Raw genomic sequence first — 26,494 nt, forward strand, 5'->3', positions numbered from 1 at the left:
CAGGAGTACTGGAATCATAACACCAAGTACAGTGATCATAACAATGATATGCCAGACTGTAGTGCTCCCAATTGATAATATGCCACACCTTAATGGCCCAATTAATAATATACCACACCTTACTGGACCCAACTGGTAATATGCCGCACAGTAATGCCCTCAACTGGTGATATGCCACACAGAGCCCCCTCTGTCATGGCCCTTAATATTCCAGCTTAAGAACCCTCTCAATAATACACATTTATATGTCAGCCTCAGAACCCCATCATCATACTCCTTTATATGCCAGCCTTCGTACCCTCAATCATACCCCTTTATTGCCAGCCTTAAAGCCCCCTCAAACATACCCCTTTATATGCCAGCCTTAAAACCCCTTCAATCATACCCCTTTAAATGTCTGCCTCAGAGCCCCCTCAATCATACCCCTTTAAATGTCTGCCTTAGTTGCAGAGCATCCTCAATCATGACCCTTAAAATACCAGCTTCATGCCCTTACATTCCAGCCCATGGAGTCCCCCTCATGACCTTGCTTTACCTTCACCATTGAAGTGCTCTTCTTCAACTACCATCCATTTGTTCTGCTGTCAGTGTCTTTGCCTGGTTCTTGTAGGTATGTCTGCGACCACCCCAGAGCAGTACATTCACAACTGTGGGGCAGATTGGATGTTGAGCAGCAGAGAACGCCAGCCCACCAGTGAAGTCACCAGGCCATGCTATGTGGTGCTGCCTCTGAACTCCTGACAGAGCTGTTAGCAGGAATCTGTATGGAAATGGTGGCTGAACTTCAACAGGAGGGCAGGCCGCGTTTGGCCCATGGGCTATGTCACGATCCAGGTAATTCCTTATCAGTATTTATCTTCCAAATGCCTCTTGAGACTGTCCCAGCATTCCAAGCCTGGATTCCATCTGCACTGTCTGCATGCAGCACGCTGCATCTCATTGTCTCAAGTCTCTTCACTGTGATTCTGGCAGCTTCATGGTTAAAACTCACATGCAAGTTACAAACAGTCTTTCCCTCCAAGTTCAAACATGGGCGCAGCCATGTTTGTTTTCATCACATGTTACTTTTCAGCCTATCAGCTGCACTCTGGTTTCTGCCTAATTATCCAGCAGCTGCACTCTAGACTCTGTTTAATCAGCCAGCCAATCCCTGTTTCCCAGCTGGTTTAAATATCCTGTTCCTGGGCTGGAAAGTTGTCAGTACTTCAGTTGTCATCCTAGTGAAACCAGGCTCTTCCTATTGTGGTTGTTCCTGCCTGCAAACTCCAGTAGAGACTCGCAGCAGTTCCACTCTCCATGGTACAGCCTGACTCTGCAGTGTCTCATCATTGCACCCTGCGTCTGGCAGCTTACTATAGCACCGGCTTCCAGCGGTGCCCTGTTCCTGTATTCCGGTAATCTGCGCTCTCAAGCATCTCCTGTATCTGCGCTCTCAAGCATCTCCTGTATCTGCGCTCTCAAGCATCTCCTGTATCTGTGCTCTCAAGCATCTCCTGCAGGGGCAGAACTCCCGGAGACAGCGGAGTCTGTTGCCGCCGGGCTCCTGGCCATGAAGGGGGCACGGTGCCTACAGCTGCTCAGTTGTAACCCGTTCCGTTCACACGATACATTTCTGTAGTGCAGCAGGAGCTGCTAGAGGAGCAGCAGCCGACTAACGAGCGAGCACAGCGCCTATCCGCATCAGCGGCGGTCGCTCCTCCTCCTCTCTGTGCTCTCTCCTGCTGTGTGCTCTGGCCTGGGTCGCAGATATCACGTGACATCCTCCCGCGACCCAGAGCAGCCGCCCGCCAGGACACATAAGAAAAGAGCCACCAGGAGAGAGTGGTAGTGCGGGATAGCGGAGCTGTCACAGTCAGGAGCGTGGACTCCTGAAAAAGTACCCTACACTCAGTATGTAAATGCAAGCACTTTCGGAAAGGGGTGGGTGGACACATACACAAAAAATAGCAGCAGGTTCGGCACTCTTAGTGACTCGCACACACGTACACTGATGGCCATTAACCCTGCGACCAGTGTACCTGTGTGTGAGTCACTAGGAGTGCCGAACCTGCTGCTATTTTGTGTAATCCTTCTGTTTGGGCACCCGCTGCAGTAACCAGCTTAAAGGGAGAGCCGGACCAAGCGGAGATATATATATATATATAAACACACACACAATGAGCCAGCACTCCCGTATACCAGAGCTTTAAACACCCGGTGCCTCCAAAAGATTAATGTGTATACAGCGAACAGCTGTGTGGCACTCAAGGCAATAATGACAGAACTCCAATAATGCTGGCAGACTACCAGCATTATTGGAGTTCTGTCATTATTGCCTTGAGTGCCACACTGCTGTGTGTGTGTGTGTGTGTGTGTGTGTGTGTGTGTGTGTGTGTGTGTGTGTATTGCAGCGCGTTTGGAGTTGCTATGGGCAACCGAAGTCGCCTTGCTGGGGAGGCCTGTCCTGACGGACACCAATTAGAATAAGTGTGGAAAGTTTATGTCCCGCCTCCACTCCCATTCACTTCTCTATAGGCTCCGTTAGCTGTCAATCAGAACCACATTTAATTCACATAGACACTAGCCACAACAGGGTATTTTGGGAAAGCCAATTAATCAAACTATATGTGGCTTAACTTTAGGTTTATGGTAATTTTCACTAGCTGTAAAATATTTATATACTAACATTGTTATTGGGGATTGATAAAGATCCCTTTTTTACTTCATAATACTAGTTATTCACAGTCATTTAAACACTAATTAGTATCACTGAAGGAAGTGAGGTCATCAAAGTTCCTCCTATATAAACATGCACTTAGCCTCCATGCTTCATTGCATGATCACTGGCTCACTCCTGATCACTATTTGGAAGGTAAGGAAAACTTGTCTTTATGACATTCTACACCAGGCTCTATTTAGCTTAAGTTGATGCTGGATTTCTTTTTACACAAATATGTATTAATACTTTGCTAAATTGCTGATATATATTTTTAAGCCTTCATGCTGGGCTGTGCAATTTTATACTCCTAGCACAGCCTCCTTTCATTGTCCACCTATTGGTAATTAAGTAGTGGATTCTTTAGAGTTTTTGCTGTCTGTTTCCATATCCCTGGGTCAATTGGTTTTAATTAGTGTGATTATACACGTGTTCTCAGATTGGGACTTAGTTAACATAGGTCCTAACTGTTGTTATACAATTAAATCCTCTAGGTATCATATCCATAGGATACCATAAGGACTCTGTATAGATTTCTGCATTTTTCACCTGTATTGTGACTTCTGAGGTATGTTATGATTAATGTATTTTGTGCTTGTGGAATCTTAATGTTAATAGATTAATTACAATAGTGAATAGTCTTCATTGATAAGATGTAGATTCATCAGCACATGTGCTTCATATAGAAGTAATTAATTTTATACTTCTAGTCTAAAAAGACAGAAATTAGACTAGAGGTAATACACGCCCATTTTTATTTTTTAAATGAAGGTTAAGATCTATGATGTATGAAAAGATTAATAGTAATCTCCTAGAACATATCTTTATGGTCTGACTAGTCCTCACATTTCAAATGTGAAGGCGTTTATATACCAGTGATTCTTGAAATGAGTGGTATCTGAGTTTAGGCCCTCCCTTTTTGTATACCTTTCACCATGATAAGGTGAGACACTAACAAATGCTAATTAACTTATTAGGTCCTCCATGTGTGCATGAAGTTGCCGATTCCTCTTTTTTTCATACGAATGCTTCCCTTTTGAGCTCTTCGTAATCTGAGTTACCAGATTCACGAGGTATGTTGTACATTATTCAACCTCTACGGTTTAATTGAATTTAGATAATAGATCCCTTCAAGAACTTGTTATATTCCCAATTAGGCTGACTTTATGTCCTTATTTCACGCCTCATTGATGTTTGGAAGCCCACGTATGAACCTATTCGGCCAATGATCTAGGCCTATCACTCTTTTGGATAGACATTATTATCTAAGGTATGTCTAACATAAAATCTTTTTCGGTGGACCATATTTATGAATAACATCTTAGTCTCTTCTAATTATGTGAGATTATCAACTGCTCATTCCATGTTTTTGGTTTTTCCTTGTCTTGCCCATCTTTGTTTTTTTTGGACTGTTCTTTTGGATTGTTTGTACATTTTGTTATGTATGTATTTTCATGTATTCATACATTTTTATTGAATGGTTGTTCTATAATTTCTAGACGCACCCCTGATGAAGTCCTAGTTCCTAGACGAAACGCGTTGGGTTACTGTATTTCTTGTTATCTCCGAATATTTAATGAGGAAGAATAAGGATACAACAAAAAGGTTGCCTTCTTTCCTCCATATCCCATTGATGGATTTCTGTAGGAGAAACTACATCATAATGTACATGTAATAATGATGGATATACTTCATGTTTCTGTATAATTGTTTTAATAAATTTTTATGAAAAGTACAGTCCGTTATGTGTTTTAAAAACCTGTATAAATATTGATTGCAAATCCTGTTAAGCAATAGTCTTTGTATAAGGGTATTTGTAAACCCCTGGGGTGCCATTTTCCTCTTTTTCTAATAGATAGATATACACACACATATGGCACTCAAGGCAATAATGACAGAACTCCAATAATGCTGGTAGTCTGCCAGCATTATTGGAGTTCTGTCATTGGTGGTCATTCCAAGTTGATCGCTCCTTTTTTTTTTTTTTTTTTTTTTTTTTTTTTTTTTTTGCAAAGGAAGGATTAGTCGCTAATGCGCATTGTCCGCAGTGCGACTGCACCAAGTAAATTTGCTATTAAGTTAGGTATTTTACTCACGGCATTACGAGGTTTTTATTTCGTTCTGGTGATCGTAGTGTGATTGACAGGAAGTGGGTGTTTCTGGGCGGAAACTAGCCGTTTTATGGGTGTGGGTGTGTTTGAAAAAACGCTGCCGTTTCTGGGAAAAATGCAGGAGTGTCTGAAGAAACGGGAGTGTCTGGGCGAACGCTGGGTGTGTTTTTGACGTCAAACCAGGAACGAAACTGACTGAACTGATCGCAGTGGCAGAGTAAGTCTCGAGCTACTCAAACTGCTAAGAACTGTCTATTCGCAAATCTGCTAATCTTTCGTTCGCAAATCTACTAGGCTAAGATTCACTCCCAGTAGGCGGCAGCTTAGCGTGTGCAAAGCTGCTAAAAGCAGCTTGCGAGCGAACAACTCGGAATGAGGGCCATTATTGCCTTGAGTGCCACACAGCTGTTCGCTGTATACACATTAATCTTTTGGAGGCACCGGGTGTCTAAAGCTCTGGTATACGGGAGTGCTGGGTCATTTGGTGTGCATGGGTGTATAGATATAGATGAATGCGGCTCCCAGACAGTAAACACAGCTTAGACCAGGCATGTCCAAACTGCAGTCCTCCAGCTGTTGTGAAACTACATATCCCAGCATGCCCTGCCACAGTTTTGCTGTCAGAATGCTAAAGCTGTGTCAGGGCATGCTGGGATGTGTAGTTTCTCAACAGCTGGAGGGCCGCAGTTTGGACATGCCTGGCTTAGACCATGGCTAGCGTATGAACATTTCACACTGTCCCCAATTCTCAGTCCCCTTCCATTGCACATTGGGGGTAATTCCAAGTTGATCGCAGCAGGAATTTTTTTTAGCAGTTTGGCAAAACCATGTGCACTGCAGGGGAGGCAGATATAACATGTGCAGAGAGTTAGATTTAGAATTACCCCCATTGCTCTTTGTGTTGATCTCCTATTTGCTTGACCTCTCAATGCCAGACTGGCCACTTATTTGTATATCTTCAAGTCCATTCTACTTGCCTGTAGGCAGAGCGCTGGCTGGGTGTTACTGTGATGTAATTTGTCTATATGGAACTTCCACTTTAAAAACGTAAGTTAAAGGCAGTATGGATGTTGTAATGGATAACATTACTCCCTTGCAGCACTGAGGTCATGAGTTTGATTCTCACCATGGGCCTAACTGTGTGGAGTTTGTATATTATCCCCGTGCTTGTGTGGGTTTACTCCCACAATCAAAAAATATACTGGTAGGTTAATTGTCACTCAACAAAAACGAACCCAAGTGTGTGTGTGTGTGTGTACATACATGGGCAGGCTAGATGGGCCAAGTGGTTATCTGCCATCAAAATTTTTGTTACTGAAAACTATCATAGACTGCTATAGCACCAGTAGCCAGGAATTAAGTGGGCCATTTATATTCTTTCTGTGCTACTGTACATGCATAATTTGGAAAAACCCGGTGTGGATCATTAGATCGACAGTGTCTAGGTCGACCACTACAGGTCGACAGGGTTGGAAGGTTGATAGGGTTTCTAGGTCGACAGGTCAAAAGGTCACTTTTTACTTTTTCATACTTAACGATCCACGTGGACTACGATAGGAACGGTAATCTGTGCCTTCATGGTAATCTATGCTTACTTGTATTTTTGTTGCCTGTATAACCGTAAATCAGGTTCAAATTTGTTTTACAAAGAGTCGGCATGGGAAGGGGGGCACCAATATTTATCTTGCCTCCGGGCACCTGGGACGAACTTACGCCACTGATCTCCTGTATCTGCTTTCACAAGCATCCCTTACATAACTCCTCGCTCTCAAGCTACAGTTTGCATTCCAACATTATTAACACAGCTCTTCAGTGCATTGGTGTGGTAAAGGACTCGCCATCTCCAGGTCCTTTAAGACTGTTCTATTGTACCACACCTAGAGACTTCCTATGTGCATCTCTGAGTGCTGTGACTTGTCATCCTTTTACCATACTGCTAACTGTCGCTATCATTTGTGAGCTGAGTTCATTTAATAAACCTGTTGAACATATCCTCTGTTGTCGTGGTCACGCCTTTGGGCTTTAGGTACTGCAGGTTCACGCATGTCCAGGAGTCCTATCTGGCCTCTCACATTTAAGTATACCTCAGCCCTACAACTGAGGCTTCCAGTAGTGAGCACCAGCCCTCAGTTGTGACATGCTGTAGTTTGTATGGAGGGCTTAGTTTAGTCCGTGGGCTGTAGTTTGTTTGCCCCTGTTATAGAGTCATCTTTTTCCTGAAAACTGCAGCTTTTATACATTTGAAAATACTAAGCTATAGATACAGGTGGTTATTTTACTCTACTGCTGTTATCTTACACCCTGGATAATCTGTTAATTGTTGAGAAGCATTTTAAATCATTGCATGATGATTACTCAGCTCTCATGTGAACTGCCGGAGTAAGGGAGCACTGCGCCCCTATCGGCCCCGCCCCTGAACATATGATGTCATGCTAAAAGGACAAGGCCACAAGCATTGGGAAGGACAGTCTTGCTCACTCTGCCCAGCTGTGAGGCAGCAATACTGGCTGCGGGGGGCTATTCCAGGCACCATGCAAGCCAAATGCAGGGGTGACAGAGATGTGACAGCACTGCCACCAGGACCATGCTCCATTCTCATGAGGAAATCTCCGCTAGAACTTTAAAGGTAAATATCCACACTAAACAAAAAATAATATTTTGTGAAATTTAAAAAGATAATAGAATTAAAAAAAAAAAGCATACTCATACTGGATGTTTCTGACCGTTCTCACAAAATAGGGTGAGTGTAGTGGGACCTGTAAACCTTCCATTCACAGAAATAAGAAAATCCCAGAGTAGGGGCATTGACTGAGCAGTGACCTAGGGCCGAGCAGTGAATTTAGAATGTAAGCTCAAACGAGCAGGGCCCTCTTCCCTCATGTGTTTATCCTTTCTTACTTTAATAATCTTCAACTGCACCACATCCAGCAGTCTTCTACCACCTGATACTTATTCCAGTGTCATCTGCTGATGTAACTATGTTTATTTACCCTGTACTTGTCCTATACTGTCATCAACTGTAAGTTGCTGTTTTCCGGTTTGATTATTTGTTTATGTATTCTGTAATTGGGCGCTGCGGAACTCTTGTGGCGCCATATAAATAAAGGATAATAATTTAGAGGAATACATTAGATCAGTCCTTCAGTTGCCCTATGAGTTTTTTTGGGGAGATTTCTTTACTCATGCAGAGGTGGGTCAGTAATTATCTCACATGTATCCACAGATAGAAATCTTGAAAACATGACCTGTTGGGGGTACTTGAGGACTGGAGTTGAGAACCACTGCACTAGATCCATTGTGGAAACTGCTAAACTGTAAATCAAATTTTAAGTATGACTTTGTTTTTAATATTAACTCCTGCAGTTACTGTTCTATGTACCATTATTCATCTAAAGCAGTGGTTCTCAAACTTGGTCCTCAGGACCCCACACAGTGCATGTTTTGCAGGTAACCCAGCAAATGCACAGGTGTATTCATTATTCACTGACACATTTTAAAAGGTCCACAGGTGGAGCAAATGATTTCACTTGCGATTCTGTGAGGAGACCTACAAAACATGCACTGTGTGGGGTCCTGAGGACCGAGTTTGAGAACCTGTGGTCTAAAGCACAACCTCTATGTGCGCGTGCCTGGAAAAGTGGGCGTGGCCTCATAACTTCATATAATCAAACTATAAATATATATTTTCACACTCCCTCTACACACACAATTAGCAGCCTTACACATAACAGCCACAGTAGTGTTCCTTACACACAATGTCTCCAGTATAGTGCCAGATACACATAATGTGCAGTGCCAGCTACACGTGACATGCCCCGCAGCAGTGCCAGCTACACATGACATGCCCCGCAGCAGTGCAAGCTACACATGAGTGTTCACTTTTTAGGGCAGGGTGCTGATCACAGGGAGGGCACATTTTTAAGTTAGGAGGGCAAAATGATGTACTGTCAGGAATCTGCATTCTCCGTCGCATCACTACTGTGGAACTACAGGTTCCAGCAGTTCAGTTCTGTTCCAGTTTTCAGTCTACTGCAGCCTGGAGTACAGTGCTTCAGCTAACTCACAGCTGATCTGAACACCCAATCCAGCGGGGTGTGTTCTCACAGATGCAACATCCAATCATTACAGACCAAGGGGTATAAACTCCAGTTCCTGGCTCAGTCTCATTGCCTTGGACAACACGTCACATTCTGTGAACAGGCGAGACTGTTTGCAGTCATCTGTCTGCAGAGATACCCCTGTGTATTGGACCTGTGGAACTACAGGTCACAGCAGTTCCAGTTCCAGGTTCCAGTCTTCAATCCTTTGTTTCCAGCAGTCTTCTATTTCTGGCATCTCCAAGTCATCTCCCTGTTCCTGTGGAACTACAAACTCCAGCCACAGCCAGCCACAATCCACCAGCAGTAAGACTCTCCTCAGGTGTTTTATCATTATCTACCTGTGCACTCATTATCAGTTACCATCTGTGCATCTCAGCAGTTAACATCTATTTGCTTAGAGACTGTCTCCTGCTTAAGCCCGTTAGGCTATCTGGACTTGTGCTTCATAGAGACGGTATCCGGACTCCAGGTCGACAGCACAAAGGTCGACACACCTTAGGTTGACGCCAATTGGTCGACGCACCTTAGGTTGACAGGAACAAGGTCGACATGGAAAGGTCGACATGAGTTTTTTCACGATTTTTTTCTTTTTTTGAACCTTTTTATATTTAACGATCCACGTGGACTATGATTGGAACGGTAAAGTGTGCCGTGCGAAGCGGTAGCGGAGCGAAGGCACCATGCCCGAAGCATGGCACTAATTGGGGTTCCCAGTCACTCTACGAAGAAAACGACACCAAAAAAACAAACTCATGTCGACCTTTTTCCATGTCGACCTAAGGTGTGTCGACCTTTGTGCAGTCGACCCTCAGTCCCAGACCCATATAGACTGTACATTTATCAGAGTTCTGTTTTTCCAAAGTTATTTCATCCTGAGTTATACTGAGACTGTGTGCTTTTTACAATTACTGGAGTTCTGGTTGTTTCAATCATAGTTACCAGTGACTTTTGAATATTTATTTCCTGTTATTTCTGGTTTTGCATTCCACTGCAATTGCATTTCACTGCACCTGTTATTCAATTGCTTTGTGATCCCTGTGACATAATAAATATCAGCGCCTATGCGCAGGACTATTCTTCGGTCTCCTCGTGTATTACGTCACACCAACACTGACCCACTAGCGCCCCCGCCGGGGACAGACAAAATCAGAATCCTGACAGTTTGTCCAAGGCCCATGGACCCGGACGGTGGTCAGAGTGTGGGGTCAGGGTCACTCCAAAGTTTGGTGTCTACAGCCCAAGGAGGGGTATCCAATGTTCAAGCTCTAGTAGGGGCATATGAGTCTTCTCAAAAAGGAGTTTCTGATCTGTCAACCCCAGGAGGGGTGCTGGAGAAAACAACCCTGAGAGAGGTGTCTGATTCGTCAACCCCAGGAGGGGTCACCGAAATTTCAGCCCCAAGGGAAGTATCCAGAGCCAAGTTCCCAGATGGAAATTTTTGTGCTACAGATGCAGTTATGAACTCCTGTTTGCCGTCTTCAGAGAGCACCACCCTGTTGGCATCCAGCATGGACCAGATCCAGGATGGTCTAAATGAACACTCGGATACCACTCATTCCAGTTCTAACCGGATTCGGACTCCATCAGTTCCAGCTGAATCAACTGTCTCCGGACCCAATCCGGTCCCATCCGTCTGTCCGGATCAGCCTCCTTCGGTTCCAGCCGATTCCAGCAAGACTCCTCCGGTTCAAGCTCTTCCGGACCCAATCCGGTTCCATCCGTCAGTCCGGATCAGCCTCCTTCGGTTCCAGACGATTTCAGTAAGCCTCCTTCGGTTCCAGCCGGTTCAAGCTCTTCCGGACCCAATCCGGTTCCATCCGTCTGTCCGGATCAGCCTCCTTCGGTCCCAGCCGATTCCAGTAAGCCTCCTTCGGTCCCAGCCGATTCCAGTAAGCCTCCTTCGGTCCCAGCCGATTCCAGCATCCTCGGATCAAATCCGGTCCTATCCGTCAGTCCGAGGACTCCTTCGGTTCCTACCGATTCCAGTTCCTCTGAACCCGGTGTGGTTCTCTCCAGTGTGTCAAGTAATGAACTCCTGTCAGTTTTGGAGATGACATCCTCTCTCCACCCTAGAGTATTTCAAGTTGATTCTACTCCTGCTTATGAATGCTTATTCCAGTCCTCTACTTTCACGTATCCTACAGTGTCTTCCGAGACTTCAATTGACATTCAGCCTTCCAAGTTCCAGTGTGGGTGTTCGGTGCCCACCCATAAAAGGGGGGGTACTGTCAGGAATCTGCATTCTCCGTCGCATCACTACTGTGGAATTACAGGTTCCAGCAGTTCAGTTCTGTTCCAGTTCCAGTTTTCAGTCTACTGCAGCCTGGAGTACACAGTGCTTCAGCTAACTCGCAGCTGATCTGAACACCCAATCCAGCGGGGTGTGTTCTCACAGATGCAACATCCAATCATCACAGACCAAGGGGTATAAACTCCAGTTCCTGGCTCCGTCTCATCGCCTTGGACAACACGTCACATTCTGTGAACAGGCGTCTCCTGTTTGCAGTCATCTGTCTGCAGAGATACCCCTGTGTATTGGACCTGTGGAACTACAGGTCCCAGCAGTTCCAGTTCCGTTCCAGTCTTCAATCCTTTGTTTCCAGCAGTCTTCTATTTCTGGCATCTCCAAGTCATCTCCCTGTTCCAGTGTTCCTGTGGAACTACAAACTCCAGCCACAATCCACCAGCAGTAAGACTCTCCTCAGGTTTTTTATCATTATCTACCTGTGCACTCATTATCAGTTACCATCTGTGCATCTCAGCAGTTTAACATCTATTTGATTAGAGACTGTCTTCTGCTTAAGCCCGTTAGGCTATCTGGACTTGTGCTTCATAGAGACTGTACATTTATCAGAGTTCTGTTTTTCCAAAGTTATTTCTTCCTGAGTTATACTGAGACTGTGTGCTTTTTACAATTACCGGAGTTCTGGTTGTTTCAATCATAGTTACCAGTGACTTTTGAATATTTATTTCCTGTTATTTCTGGTTTTGCATTCCACTGCACCTGTTATTCAATTGCTTTGTGATCCCTGTGACATAATAAATATCAGCGCCTATGCGCAGGACTATTCTTCGGTCTCCTCGTGTATTACGTCACACTAACACTGACCCACTAGCGCCCCCGCCGGGGACAGACAAACCCAGAGACCTGACATGTACATACTGTAATGCTTGTTGTTCCCCTACCTACATACCAAAGCATGGACAGCAAAAATTTAGGGGCGTTGCTTTGTGGAGAAGGGGTGTGGCCACATAATAGTGGCAATTCGCATTACACCACACAGTAGTGCAGCTAATACACATTGCACCAGGTAGAACCTCCTATACACACTGCGCCAGGCAGAGCACGTTAGACACTTTTTGCGCCAGGCAGAGCACGTTATACACTTTGCGCCAGGTAGAGCACTGAGACACATTGCCTAGCCACAGACGCCTAGTGGGAACACTACATGACATGTCCCCCAGCAGTGCCAGATACACATGACATGTCCCCCAGCAGTGCCAGATACACATGACATGTCCCCCAGCAGTGCCAAAAACACATGACATGCACACCAGCAGTGCCAGATACATAAATGGCCACAGTGCCAGATATGTTCCCACAGTTGCAGATACATAAATGCCCCTACAGTGCCAGATACATAAATGCCCCCCACAGTGCCAGATATGCCCCCCACAGTGCCAGATATGCCCCCCACAGTGCCAGATATGCCCCCCACAGTGCCAGATATGCCCCCCACAGTGCCAGATATGCCCCCCACAGTGCCAGATATGCCCCCCACAGTGCCTGATATGCCCCCCACAGTGCCTGATCCATAAATTCCCCCACGATACCTGTGGTGGTGGCTGGTATTCTAAAACTCTTGTGTGTGCGCGGCGCCGGCGTGTGATGTCAGATGCCGGTGCCGCACAGCCGCGCACACAAGCGTTTAGGCCAGGAAGCACTGCAGGCTGGCTCCAGGCACAAATATGGCGGCGCTAGCGCGCGGCACCCATTAAGGATGGCGCCCCGCACGGCTGCTCTAGTCGAACGTGCCTGGAGAAGGCCCTGCCTTAGAAGGGTTTCTCATACCTTTTCTTACTTTAATAATCTTCAGCTGCACCAAATCCAGCAGTCTTCTGCCACCTGATACTTATTCCAGTGTCATCTGCTGATGTAGCTATGTTTATTTACCCTGTACTTGTCTTATATTGTCGTCAACTGTAAGTTGCTGTTTTCCTGTTTGATTATTTGTTTATGTACTCTGTAATTGGGCGCTGCGGAACCCTTGTGGCGCCATATAAATAAAGGATAATAATAATACCAAATTGCACAAGTTCAGCCTGGCTAATTTGTGTTGATTTTTTTTCTGCTCTAGATGACTTCTGTATTGTGGCGTATGGAAGAATTCTTATGAAATACGAGTTAGCCACAATTAAGCTGCATGATAGAAATAACTGAATGATGGGAAATTAGTAGTGTACTTGAGTGCAGTTGAAGAAGTTCAAAATAATGAGAGTGGGTGGAAGAGTCCTAAGGAAGGCAGAGATGCAGCATACGCTCAGAGACACTACTACTATTCTTACGATGATGTAGGGACTGCATGTAACCAAATTATATTTGTATTCCAATTTAAAGACTCTTCTTAAAGAAATCCTGTACAGAGCACAATCTAATTTGTACAGTTGGTCAATATTTAAACATATACTGTACATTTATTATGGAACAATAACATTCAGGAACACATCTGAAAAAGAGAAGGTCACTTTTACAGCTATGCCTTAGATAAAGGGTTAGTATAATCCAGATTTGCTCACTTAATCACACGCAGCAGCACCATAATTCTAAAAACTAGATGTCATATTCTGAACTGTGTTTTATGTGTCTTGAAACATACAATCCTCCAGCTGTAATTTTTGGCTCCTGTGACGCCAGGGAATATGTGGTGACTGCAGGAAGGGATTTATTATAGACTGGATGAGGTTCACGATTCAGACAGGCAAAGATGCAACATAAATCGACTTACTACGCGCCATATAAATCTGCAGTAATGACTATTAGTAGCAAGATATTATATTTTATTGATGGCAATATAGCAGCTATCTGCTATACTCAGTTTTAAAGTGCTTGAAAATTAACAGCATCATTAAGGGGCTCAGTGTTTTTAGTACTATAATTGAATTTTATTATTTAAAATAAAGGGTAAGACTACAAAAACAGAGAGGTTGATATTCTATTCAGAGACGTAATTGGGAGGTTGGGATAGGCAGTATACTAGTCCTATAGGGGGTCATTCCGAGTTGATCGTAGCTGTGCTAAATTTAGCACAGCTACGATCATGAACTTAGACATGCGGCGGGACGCCCAGCACAGGGCTAGTCCGCCCTGCATGTCAGTGCCTCCCCGCCCCCGCAGAAGTGCAAAGGCATCGCACAGTGGCGATGCCTTTGCACTTCAAGAGTAGCTCCCGACCAGCGCAGCTTTAGCGTGCTGGCCGGGAGCTACTCATCGCTCCCCGGCCCGCAGTGGCTGCGCGTGATGTCACGCAGCCGCTGCGGGACACTCCCCACACGGTCCAGCCACGCCTGCATTGGCCGGACCATGCCCACGAAATGGTGGCCAAATGGCGACGTTTCGCCCCTCCCGCCCATCGACCGCCTCTGCCTGTTAATCAGGTAGAGGCGATCATAGCACAGTGACGGTTTTGACCCGATCGCTACGCTGCGAAAGACTGCAGCGTGCGATTGGGTCAGAATGACCCCCATAGTACGTAATACTGACGTAACAAAGTGACAGTGAATAGGGGACACAATAGGACACCTGGTGGATCATCTCCTCTACACCGAGCAGACTATATCCACTTAGAGTGTCCCTACACGCAAGTTGTGGGACCAGATTTCCATGGCAATATGTTTTGCTCCTTGCACTGTTAAATTTTTTTTACCCTCCCGCTGTCCTAACATTTACAAGTTTTATCTGTTTTGGGTTATAATGTAGGCTCTGTGCTCAGGGGCTTTCTCCCAGATACCATATACAGTACTGTAGCCCCTGGAGTGGGCCCTCTGTGCTTGTCGTCCATAGTTCTCATAACGAGTGTGTACATTTACACCCTGAATGGTTTATGGTATTTTCAGGTGATAATTTATTTTATTTTTTTCTCCTTCCCTTCTCTCTCCCCCTTTACTAACTTCACCCAGGGGACACTCTCCCATCTCTTGACTTCTATATACCTGTGCCCATTTAGTTTAACGTAATATTCCTCCCCCTGTTAGGTTGTGCCTCTACTTCCTGTTCCTCCCCCTTCTCATTTGTTTTTCCTCTACTCCCAATTTTATATTTGTTTCCTTGTGGTGACCCGGACCTTTAGTTCCCTCGCCCAACTGGACCACTAAGTCCTAATTATCGAGTATTGAGTAATCTACTTTTCTTTTTATTAATTTTCCGTACTTTGCTCTGTTCAGGTTGAGTACTCTGTCCCTTTACAACTTTCTTTTGAATCTTTGAATTGAGTGAGTCGACCTCTTCCCTCTGTTCCCCTTTTCTGTCTCCCCTCTATACTCCTCCCTTTCTTAGCATCATGCCTTTTAACATTTCCTCTATAAATGTCCGGGGCCTTAACACGCCCCAAAAACCCTCTCACTTGTTCCGTACGATCTGCTCTCTACGCGCCGACATAGTCCTACTACAGGAAACGCACTTTAAGAAAACTGGCCACCTCACTTTGCCTTCCAAACGATTCTCCACTGTGTTGTATTTCTCAAGTGAATCTAAGCATAAACTCCCCTTCATTCAAAGCTCGGTTCATATTGACACGGATGGGAGGTTTATAATTTTGGTTGGCAGGCTGGGGCACCTAGAGGTGACTATAGCTAATACCTATGCTCCCAACAACATTTTTTTTTTTTAAATCCTTTTTCACAGCTCTCCAAAAATATAGCGCAGGCTATGTCTTTTTGGGAGGGGACTTCAACGCAGTTCTAGATCCTATCCTAGATAAATCCGCTCCCCAGAAACACTCCCATACCTGCCCTATAGCCAACACTTTCTCTAAACTTATTAAAGAAGCGTCTCTCTTCGACACTTGGCGCGCTCTTAACCTGTCCTCTAAGGATTACACTTTTTTATCCACTCCCCATCAGTCTTATTAAAGACTTGACTACCTGTTCTGTGGCTCCCCGGCTTCTAATCACATTTTGTCCTCATCAATCATTCCTAATGTCTGGTCGGACTACTCCGCCAGCACATCTGCATTTGATATACTGGTCGTCCCAACTTCCCGCCCTTCTTGGCGCTTGAACGTAACACTTCTCAAAACTCCATCCTTCAAGACCAAGATTGGTGGACTACTCACAGAGTACTTTTCTCTTAGCAACCCTGACTCAGGCTGTTCTCCATTAGTCTGGGAAGCTCATAAGGCTGTCCTCAGAGGTTATGTAATTAACTTTGCATCTCAACGCAATAGGGAACACAAAGCAATACGTAGGTCTCTCACTGATCAGCTTCAAGCCCTAGGCTCCCTTCACAAGCATAGTCCCACTGATTCGAACTATAAACAGCTTATGGTAGCTAGGGCAGCTCTTAACGCGTTATTAACTGAAAAGATAGATAAATCTCTACGTTGGCTTAATCAACGATTTTACCAGAAAAGTAACAAGGCTGATACTCTTCTTGCAAATAGATTAAAAGCACGCAAAGCCCTTTCTTCTATAGTCTTGACAAAGGATTCGAATGCTAATGTACACTCTAATACCTCAGATATCAACTCTATCTTTAAGGAATATTACAATCGCTTATACAACTCCCCAGACAGTACACCCTCCCTATCTGACTCACACATGAATCCCTGACTTTCTGACCTCATGCTCCCTACCGCGGTTAGATTCTTCCTCATCCACTGCATTGTGTAAGCCTATATCTGACGAGAAGGTATCTGCTGCCCTTAAACTACAAAAACCCTCTAAGGCCCCGGGACCGGACGGCCTATCCTGTGCTTATTATAAAACATTCAAATGTTCTCTTGTCCCTCATATGACGACTACTCTTAATAAAATCCTTAAAGGGGAATTCTTCCATAATGAAACTAACAAAGCGCTAATTACTGTTCTATCCAAACCCAGTAAAGATCAACAACTGCTCTCTAATTACCGCCATATTTCTCTCCTAAATACCGACTTGAAACTCTTTGCAAAAATACTCGCCCTACGCCTGAACCCCCTTCTTCCGTCCCTCATACATCCCGATCAAGTCGGATTCGTCCCCTCTTGTCAAGCTCTGGATAACACCAGACGTACCATTAACCTGATCCATCATGCTAACGCTATCAAACTCCCTTCCCTTTTATTGGCCTTAGATGCGGAGAAAGCCTTCGATAAGGGCCCCCCTCTGCTTTCCTCGAACAAACCCTCCGTAGCTTTGGTTTTCACAGGGAATTTCTCCAAGCCATTTCAGCACTCCACTACAATCCCTCCACATCTGTCCTAGCGAGCGGAATTCTTTCAGACTCCTTTGCCATCACCAATGGCACACAACAAGGATGCCCCCTGTCGCCCCTTATATTCGGTCTAATAATTGAACCTCTCGCTTGTCGTATCCGTCTTAACCCAGACATCACAGGCTTTTCTATTAAAGATTCACATTACAAACTTTCCCTTTTTGCGGATGACGTCCTCCTTACCCTGACTAACCCATTAATTTCCCTACCCAACCTTTTCAAAGAACTAGCTCTCTATGGGGACTTCTCCGGATACAAGGTGAATAGTGACAAATCAGAGGCTCTCCCGATGCACATCCCTCTCAACACGCTAAATCTTTTTAAATTCAACTTCCCTTTTGCATGGCGTCATACCTCCATTAAATACTTGGGTGTGCATATTACCAAATCTTACCATTCTCTCGACGACGCAAGTTTTCCTCCCTTATTTAAGGAGATATCTCAAAATATCTTAGGATGGAAAAATAAGAATTTACTTACCGATAATTCTATTTCTCGTAGTCCGTAGTGGATGCTGGGGACTCCGTAAGGACCATGGGGAATAGCGGCTCCGCAGGAGTCTGGGCACAAAAGTAAAGCTTTAGGACTACCTGGTGTGCACTGGCTCCTCCCCCTATGACCCCCCTCCAAGCCTCAGTTACGATACTGTGCCTGGACGAGCGTACACAATAAGGAAGGATTTTGAATCCCGGGTAAGAATCATACCAGCCACACCAATCACACCATATAACTTGTGATCTAAACCCAGTTAACAGCATGATAACAGAGGAGCCTCTAGAAAAGATGGCTCACTACAGCAATAACCCGATTTTTGGTAACAATAACTATGTACCAGTATTGCAGACAATCCGCACTTGGGATGGGCGCCCAGCATCCACTACGGACTACGAGAAATAGAATTATCGGTAAGTAATTTCTTATTTTCTCTGACGTCCTAGTGGATGCTGGGGACTCCGTAAGGACCATGGGGATTATACCAAAGCTCCCAAATGGGCGGGAGAGTGCGGATGACTCTGCAGCACCAAATGAGAGAACTCCAGGTCCTCCTCAGCCAGGGTATCAAATTTGTAGAATTTTACAAACGTATTTGCTCCTGACCAAGTAGCTGCTCGGCAAAGTTGTAAAGCCGAGACCCCTCGGGCAGCCGCCCAAGATGAGCCCACCTCCCTTGTGGAGTGGGCATTTACAGAATTTTTGGCTGTGGCAGGCCTGCCACAGAATGAGCAAGCTGAATTGTACTACAAATCCAACGAGCAATAGTCTGCTTAGAAGCAGGAGCACCCAGCTTGTTGGGTGCATACAGGATAAACAGCGAGTCAGATTTTCTGACTCCAGCCGTCCTGGAAACATATATTTTCAGGGCCCTGACAACGTCTAGCAACTTGGAGTCCTCCAAGTCCCTAGTAGCCGCAGGCACCACCATAGGTTGGTTCAGGTGAAACGCTGAAACCACCTTAGGGAGAAACTGAGGACGAGTCCTCAATTCCGCCCTGTCCGAATGGAAAATCAGATAAGGGCTTTTACAGGATAAAGCCGCCAATTCTGACACGCGCCTGGCCCAGGCCAGGGCCAACAGCATGACCACCTTCCATGTGAGATATTTTAACTCCACAGATTTAAGTGGTTCAAACCAATGTGACTTTTGGAACCCAAAAACTACATTGATATCCCAAGGTGCCACTGGAGGCACAAAAGGAGGCTGTATATACAGTACCCCTTTTACTAACGTCTGAACTTCAGGGACTGAAGCTAGTTCTTTTTGGAAGAAAATTGACAGGGCCGAAATTTGAACCTTAATGGACCCCAATTTCAGGCCCATAGACACTCCTGTTTGCAGGAAATGTAGGAATCGACCCAGTTGAAATTCCTCCGTCGGGCCTTACTGGCCTCGCACCACGCAACATATTTTCGCCAAATGCGGTGATAATGTTTTGCGGTTACATCCTTCCTGGCTTTGATCAGGATAGGGATGACTTCATCCGGAATGCCTTTTTCCTTCAGGATCCGGCGTTCAACCGCCATGCCGTCAAACGCAGCCGCGGTAAGTCTTGGAACAGACAGGGTCCTTGCTGGAGCAGGTCCCTTCTTAGAGGTAGAGGCCACGGATCCTCCGTGAGCATCTCTTGAAGTTCCGGTTACCAAGTCCTTCTTGGCCAATCCGGAGCCACGAATATAGTGCTTACTCCTCTCCATCTTATAATTCTCAGTACCTTGTGTATGAGAGGCAGAGGATGGAACACATACACTGACCGGTACACCCACGGTGTTACCAGAGCGTCTGCTGAGGAAGTCTGCTTCCCAGTTGTCCATTCCCGGAATGAACACTGCTGACAGTGCTATCACATGATTTTCCGCCCAGCGAAGAATCCTTGTAACTTCTGCCATTGCCCTCCTGCTTCTTGTGCCACCCTGTCTGTTTACGTGGGTGACTGCCGTGATGTTGTCCGACTGGATCAACACCGGCTGACCTTGAAGCAGAGGTCTTGCTAAGCTTAGAGCATTGTAAATGGCCCTTAGCTTCAGGATATTTATGTGAAGTGATGTCTCCAGGCTTGACCATAAGCCCTGGAAATTCCTTCCCTGTGTGACTGCTCCCCAGCCTCGCAGGCTGGCATCCGTGGTCACCAGGACCCAGTCCTGAATGCCGAATCTGCGGCCCTCTAGAAGATGAGCACTCTGCAACCACCACAGGAGGGACACCCTTGTCCTTGGTGACAGGGTTATCTGCTGATGCATCTGAAGATGCGACCCGGACCATTTGTCCAGCAGGTCCCACTTGAAAGTTCTTGCGTGGAATCTGCCGAATGGGATTGCGTCGTAGGAAGCCACCATTTTTCCCAGAACCCTTGTGCATTGATGCACTGAGACTTGGCTCGGTTTTAGGAGGTTCCTGACTAGCTCGGATAACTCCCTGGCTTTCTCCTCCGGGAGAAACACCTTTTTCTGGACTGTGTCCAGGATCATCCCTAGGAACAGAAGACGAGTCGTCGGAACCAGCTGCGATTTTGGAATATTGAGAATCCAACCGTGCTGCCGCAACACTACCTGAGATAGTGCTACACCGACCTCCAACTGTTCTCTGGATCTTACCCTTATCAGGAGATCGTCCAAGTAAGGGATAACTAAAACTCCCTTCCTTCGAAGGAGTATCATCATTTCGGCCGTTACCTTGGTAAAGACCCGGGGTGCCGTGGACCATCCAAACGGCAGCGTCTGAAACTGATAGTGACAGTTCTGTACCACAAACCTGAGGTACCCTTGGTGAGAAGGGTAAATTGGGACATGAAGGTAAGCATCCTTGATGTCCCGAGACATCATGTAGTCCCCTTCTTCCAGGTTCGCAATCACTGCTCTGAGTGACTCCATCTTGAATTTGAACCTCCGTATGTAAGTGTTCAAAGATTTTAGATTTAGAATCGGTCTCACCGAGCCGTCCGGCTTCAGTACCACAACAGTGTGGAATAATACCCCGTTCCCTGTTGCAGGAGGGGTACCTTGATTATCACCTGCTGGGAATACCGCTTGTGAATGGCTTCCAAAACTGCCTCCCTGTCAGAGGGAGACGTCGGTAAAGCCGACTTTAGGAAAACGGCGAGGGGGAGACGTCTCGAATTCCAATTTGTACCCCTGAGATATCACCTGAAGGATCCAGGGGTCTACTTGCGAGTGAGCCCACTGCGCGCTGAAATTCATTGAGGCGGGCCCCCACCGTGCCGGAGTCTGCTTGTAAAGCCCCAGCGTCATGCTGAGGGCTTGGCAGAGGCGAGAGAGGGCTTCTGTTCCTGGGAACTGGCTGATTTCTGCAGCCTTTTTCCTCTCCCTCTGTCACGGGGCAGAAATGAGGAACCTTTTGCCCGCTTGCCCTTCTGGGAACAAAAGGACTGCGCCTGATAATACGGCGTCTTATGTTGAGAGGCGACCTGGGGTACAAACGTGGATTTCCCAGCTGTTGCTGTGGCCACCAGGTCTGAAAGACCGACCCCAAATAACTCCTCCCCTTTATAAGGCAATACTTCCAAATGCCGTTTGGAATCCGCATCACCTGACCACTGTCGTGTCCATAACCCTCTTCTGGCAGAAATGGACAACGCACTTACACTTGATGCCAGTCGGCAAATATTCCGCTGTGCATCACGCATATATAGAAATGCATCTTTTAAATGCTCTATAGGCAATAATATACTGTCCCTATCTAGGGTATCAATATTTTCAGTCAGGGAATCCGACCACGCCAACCCAGCACTGCACATCCAGGCTGAGGCGATTGCTGGTCGCAGTATAACACCAGTATGTGTGTAAATACATTTTAGGATACCCTCCTGCTTTCTATCAGCAGGATCCTTAAGGGCGGCCATCTCAGGAGAGGGTAGAGCCCTTGTTCTTACAAGCGTGTGAGCGCTTTACCCACCCTAGGGGGTGTTTCCCAACGCACCCTAACCTCTGGCGGGAAAGGATATAATGCCAATAACATTTTAGAAATTATCAGTTATCGGGGGAAACCCACGCATCATCACACACCTCATTTAATTTCTCAGATTCAGGAAAACTACAGGTAGTTTTTCCTCACCGAACATAATACCCCTTTTTGGTGGTACTCGTATTATCAGAAATGTGTAAAACATTTTTCATTGCCTCAATCATGTAACGTGTGGCCCTACTGGAAGTCACATTTGTCTCTTCACCGTTGACACTGGAGTCAGTATCCGTGTCGGCGTCTGTATCTGCCATCTGAGGTAACGGGCGCTTTAGAGCCCCTGACGGCCTATGAGACGTCTGGACAGGCACAAGCTGAGTAGCCGGCTGTCTCATGTCAACCACTGTCTTTTATACAGAGCTGACATTGTCACGTAATTCCTTCCAACAGTTCATCCACTCAGGTGTCGACCCCCTAGGGGGTGACATCACTATTACAGGCAATTTGCTCCGTCTCCACATCATTTTCCTCCTCATACATGTCGACACAAACGTACCGACACACAGCACACACACAGGGAATGCTCTGATAGAGGACAGGACCCCACTAGCCCTTTGGGGAGACAGAGGGAGAGTTTGCCAGCACACACCAGAGCGCTATATATATATATACAGGGATAACCTTATATAAGTGTTTTTCCCCTTATAGCTGCTGTATTTTTAATACTGCGCCTAATTAGTGCCCCCCTCTCTTTTTTTTTTTAACCCTTTCTGTAGTGTAGTGACTGCAGGGGAGAGCCAGGGAGCTTCCCTCCAACGGAGCTGTGAGGGAAAATGGCGCCAGTGTGCTGAGGAGATAGGCTCCGCCCCCTTCTCGGCGGCCTTATCTCCCGTTTTTCTGTGTATTCTGGCAGGGGTTAAAATTCATCCATATAGCCCTGGGGGCTATATGTGATGTATTTTCGCCAGCCAAGGTGTTTTTATTGCTGCTCAGGGCGCCCCCCTAGCACCCTCAGTGACCGAAGTGTGAAGTGTGCTGAGGAGCAATGGCGCACAGCTGCAGTGCTGTGCGCTACCTTGGTGAAGACAGGATGTCTTCTGCCGCCGATTTTCCGGACCTCTTCTGGCTCTGTAAGGGGGCCGGCGGCGCGGCTCTGAGACCGGACTCCATGGCTGGGCCTGTGTTCGATCCCTCTGGAGCTAATGGTGTCCAGTAGCCTAAGAAGCCCAATCCACTCTGCACGCAGGTGAGTTCGCTTCTTCTCCCCTTAGTCCCTCGATGCAGTGAGCCTGTTGCCAGCAGGTCTCACTGAAAATAAAAAACCTAAAACTAAACTTTTCACTAAGCAGCTCAGGAGAGCCACCTAGTGTACACCCTTCTCGTTCGGGCACAAAAATCTAACTGAGGCTTGGAGGGGGTTAGGGGGAGGAGCCAGTGCACACCAGGTAGTCCTAAAGCTTTACTTTTGTGCCCAGACTCCTGCGGAGCCGCTATTCCCCATGGTCCTTACGGAGTCCCCAGCATCCACTAGGACGTCAGAGAAAAACACTTAATTTCCTTGATAGGTAGGATTAAATGCTATTAAAATGAATGTCCTCCTCAAGATATTATATCTTTTCCAGACTTTCCCTGTTCCAGTTCCTCTCCGTATTTTAACATCCCTCCAGGCCCAATATGGTAAATTCATTTGGAACGACAAGAAGCAGCGACTGCGTAGGGAGATTCTCCAGCAGAGCTCTACCTGTGGTGGTTTGGGCCTCCCCTTGCTGTCGAGATACTATTATGCCTCGGCACTCAGCCAACTAGTTGCCTGGCATTCTCCGCGACACATGAGGAGATGGGTAGATTTGGAGAGTGACCTGGCTCAGGTCGAGTCTGTCTCTCACCTTCCATGGCTCCTGTGCCCCCACAAACCTAAAACAATTCAGTCAGTGCCAACTATGGGGGTAATTCAGAGTTGATCGCAGCAGCAAATTTGTTAGCAGATGAGCATAACTAACTATGGGGGTAATTCTGAGTTGATCGCAGCAGGAACTTTGTTAGCAGTTGGGCAAAACCCTGTGCACTGCAGGGGAGGCTTATGTAACATGCGCAGAGAGAGTTAGATTTGGGTGGGTTATATTAGTTCTGTGCAGGGTAAATACTGGCTGCTTTATTTTTACACTGCAATTTAGATTGCAGATTGAACATACCACACCCAAATCTTACTCTTTCTGCACATGGGGGTAAATTTACTAAGGTGGGAGTTTTTTTTTAGAACTGGTGATCAGAGGCGTCACTAGGGATGGTGTCACCCGGTATGGTAACTCATGGTGTCACCCCCCCATGGTCCTGAAATGTCGCCATTTAGCCGAATACACATACACATATAACACACACATGTTCCACAGCGCTGTACAGAGAATATTTGGCCATTCACATCCGTCCCTGCCCCAGTGGAGCTTACACTCTATGGGGGTCATTCCAAGATGATCGCACGTAGCAACTTTTTGCTGCTTGTGCGATCAACTAGACGCCACCTATGGGGGAGTGTATTTTAGCATAGCAGGGCTGCAATCACTTGTACAGCCCTGCTATGCATTAAAAGTTTCAAGCAAAACAAGAGTAGTCCTATACCTACTTACCCTGTGCGACGGATCCAGCGATGCAGGTCCTGGATTTGATGTCAGACATCCGCCCTCAAAACGCCTGGACACGCCTGCGTTCGCTGGACCACTCCCAGAAAACGGTCAGTTGATGCCCCGACACACCTTCCTCCTGTCAATCTTCTTGCGGTCGCCACTGCAACCGCTTTCCTCGTTCCCGGCGTCATTGCCCGGCGCCGGCAACGCCGCGCATGCGCACTTCCGACCTTATCGCACCACTGCGAGGAAGTGCAGCGTGCGATCGGGTCGGAATGACCCCCTATATTCCCTACCACATATACATGAACACACATTCACACTAGGGTTTATTTTTTGTTGGAAGCCAATTAACCTACCAGTATATTTTTGGATTGTGGAAGGAAACAGGAGAACCTGATGAAAACCCATGCAAGCACAGGGAGAATATGCAAACTCCACACAGTTAGGGCCGTGGTGGGAATTGAACACACGACCTCTGTGCTGTTAGGCAGTAATGCTAACCACTACACCATCCGTGCTGCATCTTGTATCCATATTACAAGGAGGGCAACAAAGCCTGCAGTACTGCAAATACGTAAAAAGCCAGATCCACATTAAAAATGAAAAACACTGAAAAAGCCAAATCCACATAAAATACATTGCAAAAGATAGATCCACATTAATAAAAAAATACTTAAAAAGCCAGATCCACAAGAACAAAAAAACCTTGTAAAAGCCAGATACACTTAAAAAAAATGAACAGTTACAGTACTGTACTCACCACTGGCTGAAGACTTATTGTTATGCGGGTCCCTCACCGTGGAGATCACAGACGGGCAGGCTGCGGGAGACCAAGCAACAGGAACGCGAAGCTGCAATGCATTAGGCTATCGGGATGAGGATAACCAGGCAGAGCGGTGGGCGGCCAGGAGCCATTTTTAATGTGGCGCCTATTTGCGAACCAATAGGAGCTCGCAGTCCGGCAACGCTCCTGATTAGCTGTCGATCCACAAGCTTAGAATGGCTGGAGATCGGCGCCTCATTTGAAGGGTTATCACTCAGCGCTATTATCCATAGCTGCCCAGCCCTTGCCTGACCGGTTGTGTCTATGTTCCCTTCGTGATCAGGACTAGGAAGTGACAGCACGAGAGGGCAGAAGATAATTTCCGCCCTTACAGCACCTACAGTAAATGTTTTCTCTGTTCTCCATTAATTTGAGGTTATTTCATTTTATGTATGCACCATTGGACCCTCACGGCCTCGCTTCGCTCGCCACGCTTCAGGCTCGGTGTCTCGCTCCGCTTCGCTCGCCACGCTTCAGGCTCGGTGTCTCGCTCCGCTTCGCTCGCCACGCTTCAGGCTCGGTGTCTCGCTCGCCGCAGGTTACTATTCCAAATAGTTTGTGACATGGACCCAGGGGGTTATGGGAAAGGTCCTCTCCATGAAGGGTAACTAGACACTACCCTGCCTGACCGCATGCCCGGCCCCCTCCTCACCACGTTCCCAGCCACCTCCTCATAGTGTTCCCGGCCCAGGTCGCCAGGCACCAATACCTGGTCGCCATGACGTCTTGGCCCCCAGAATTTTTCATGCCATGCAATACACACTTATAAAATCTAATCTAATTTACCTTTTAATATTCAAATAAACATTTATTGAACTGCATTTAGTATATCAGATTATCAGTATTAATGTACAGCAGTCACATAGACTGCACAGGACTCAGGAGGTTACAGTTACATCAACTTACTTAGCTCCAGACGAACAGACAGGCCAGCCCTTCCCCTGCTGCTTTTTGGGGGTGCGAGCTGCGCCACAGGACACAGCTACACTCACTCTCAGTTTGTCCCGCAGAGTTCCCGCCCGCTCCTCCCAGCCTCCCAGCCTGAAGCCACAGCCGCTGCAGTGCAGAGAGAGAGAGAGACTCGCGAGATGATGATGTCATCATCTCGCGAGTCTGCTCTCCGTCCATAGCTCCGCAGCGGCGGCTACAAGACAGTGTGACCGAGACGCAATGCAGTGCCGGACGGACCCCAGTGACAACCCCGGCGGCGGTGGCGGCGCACCCGAAGCACGCTGTCCGCGGCGCAGGGGTATATG

The 26,494-nt window shown here is 46.6% G+C and overlaps 1 long non-coding RNA gene across 1 annotated transcript; it reads left to right on the forward strand.

Annotated features, from left to right (window-relative positions):
- The first annotated feature begins 2,750 nt into the window (after positions 1-2,750).
- On the forward strand, positions 2,751-4,430 carry LOC134935266 (uncharacterized). The gene is made up of 5 exons (XR_010180024.1): positions 2,751-2,851; positions 3,190-3,263; positions 3,673-3,768; positions 3,853-3,965; positions 4,195-4,430. It is a non-coding gene; the product is annotated as an uncharacterized LOC134935266 (long non-coding RNA).
- The last annotated feature ends 22,064 nt before the right edge of the window (positions 4,431-26,494 follow it).

The sequence above is a fragment of the Pseudophryne corroboree genome, chromosome 6 (assembly GCF_028390025.1).
Source record: "Pseudophryne corroboree isolate aPseCor3 chromosome 6, aPseCor3.hap2, whole genome shotgun sequence".
NCBI classification, from domain to species: Eukaryota; Metazoa; Chordata; class Amphibia; order Anura; family Myobatrachidae; genus Pseudophryne; species Pseudophryne corroboree.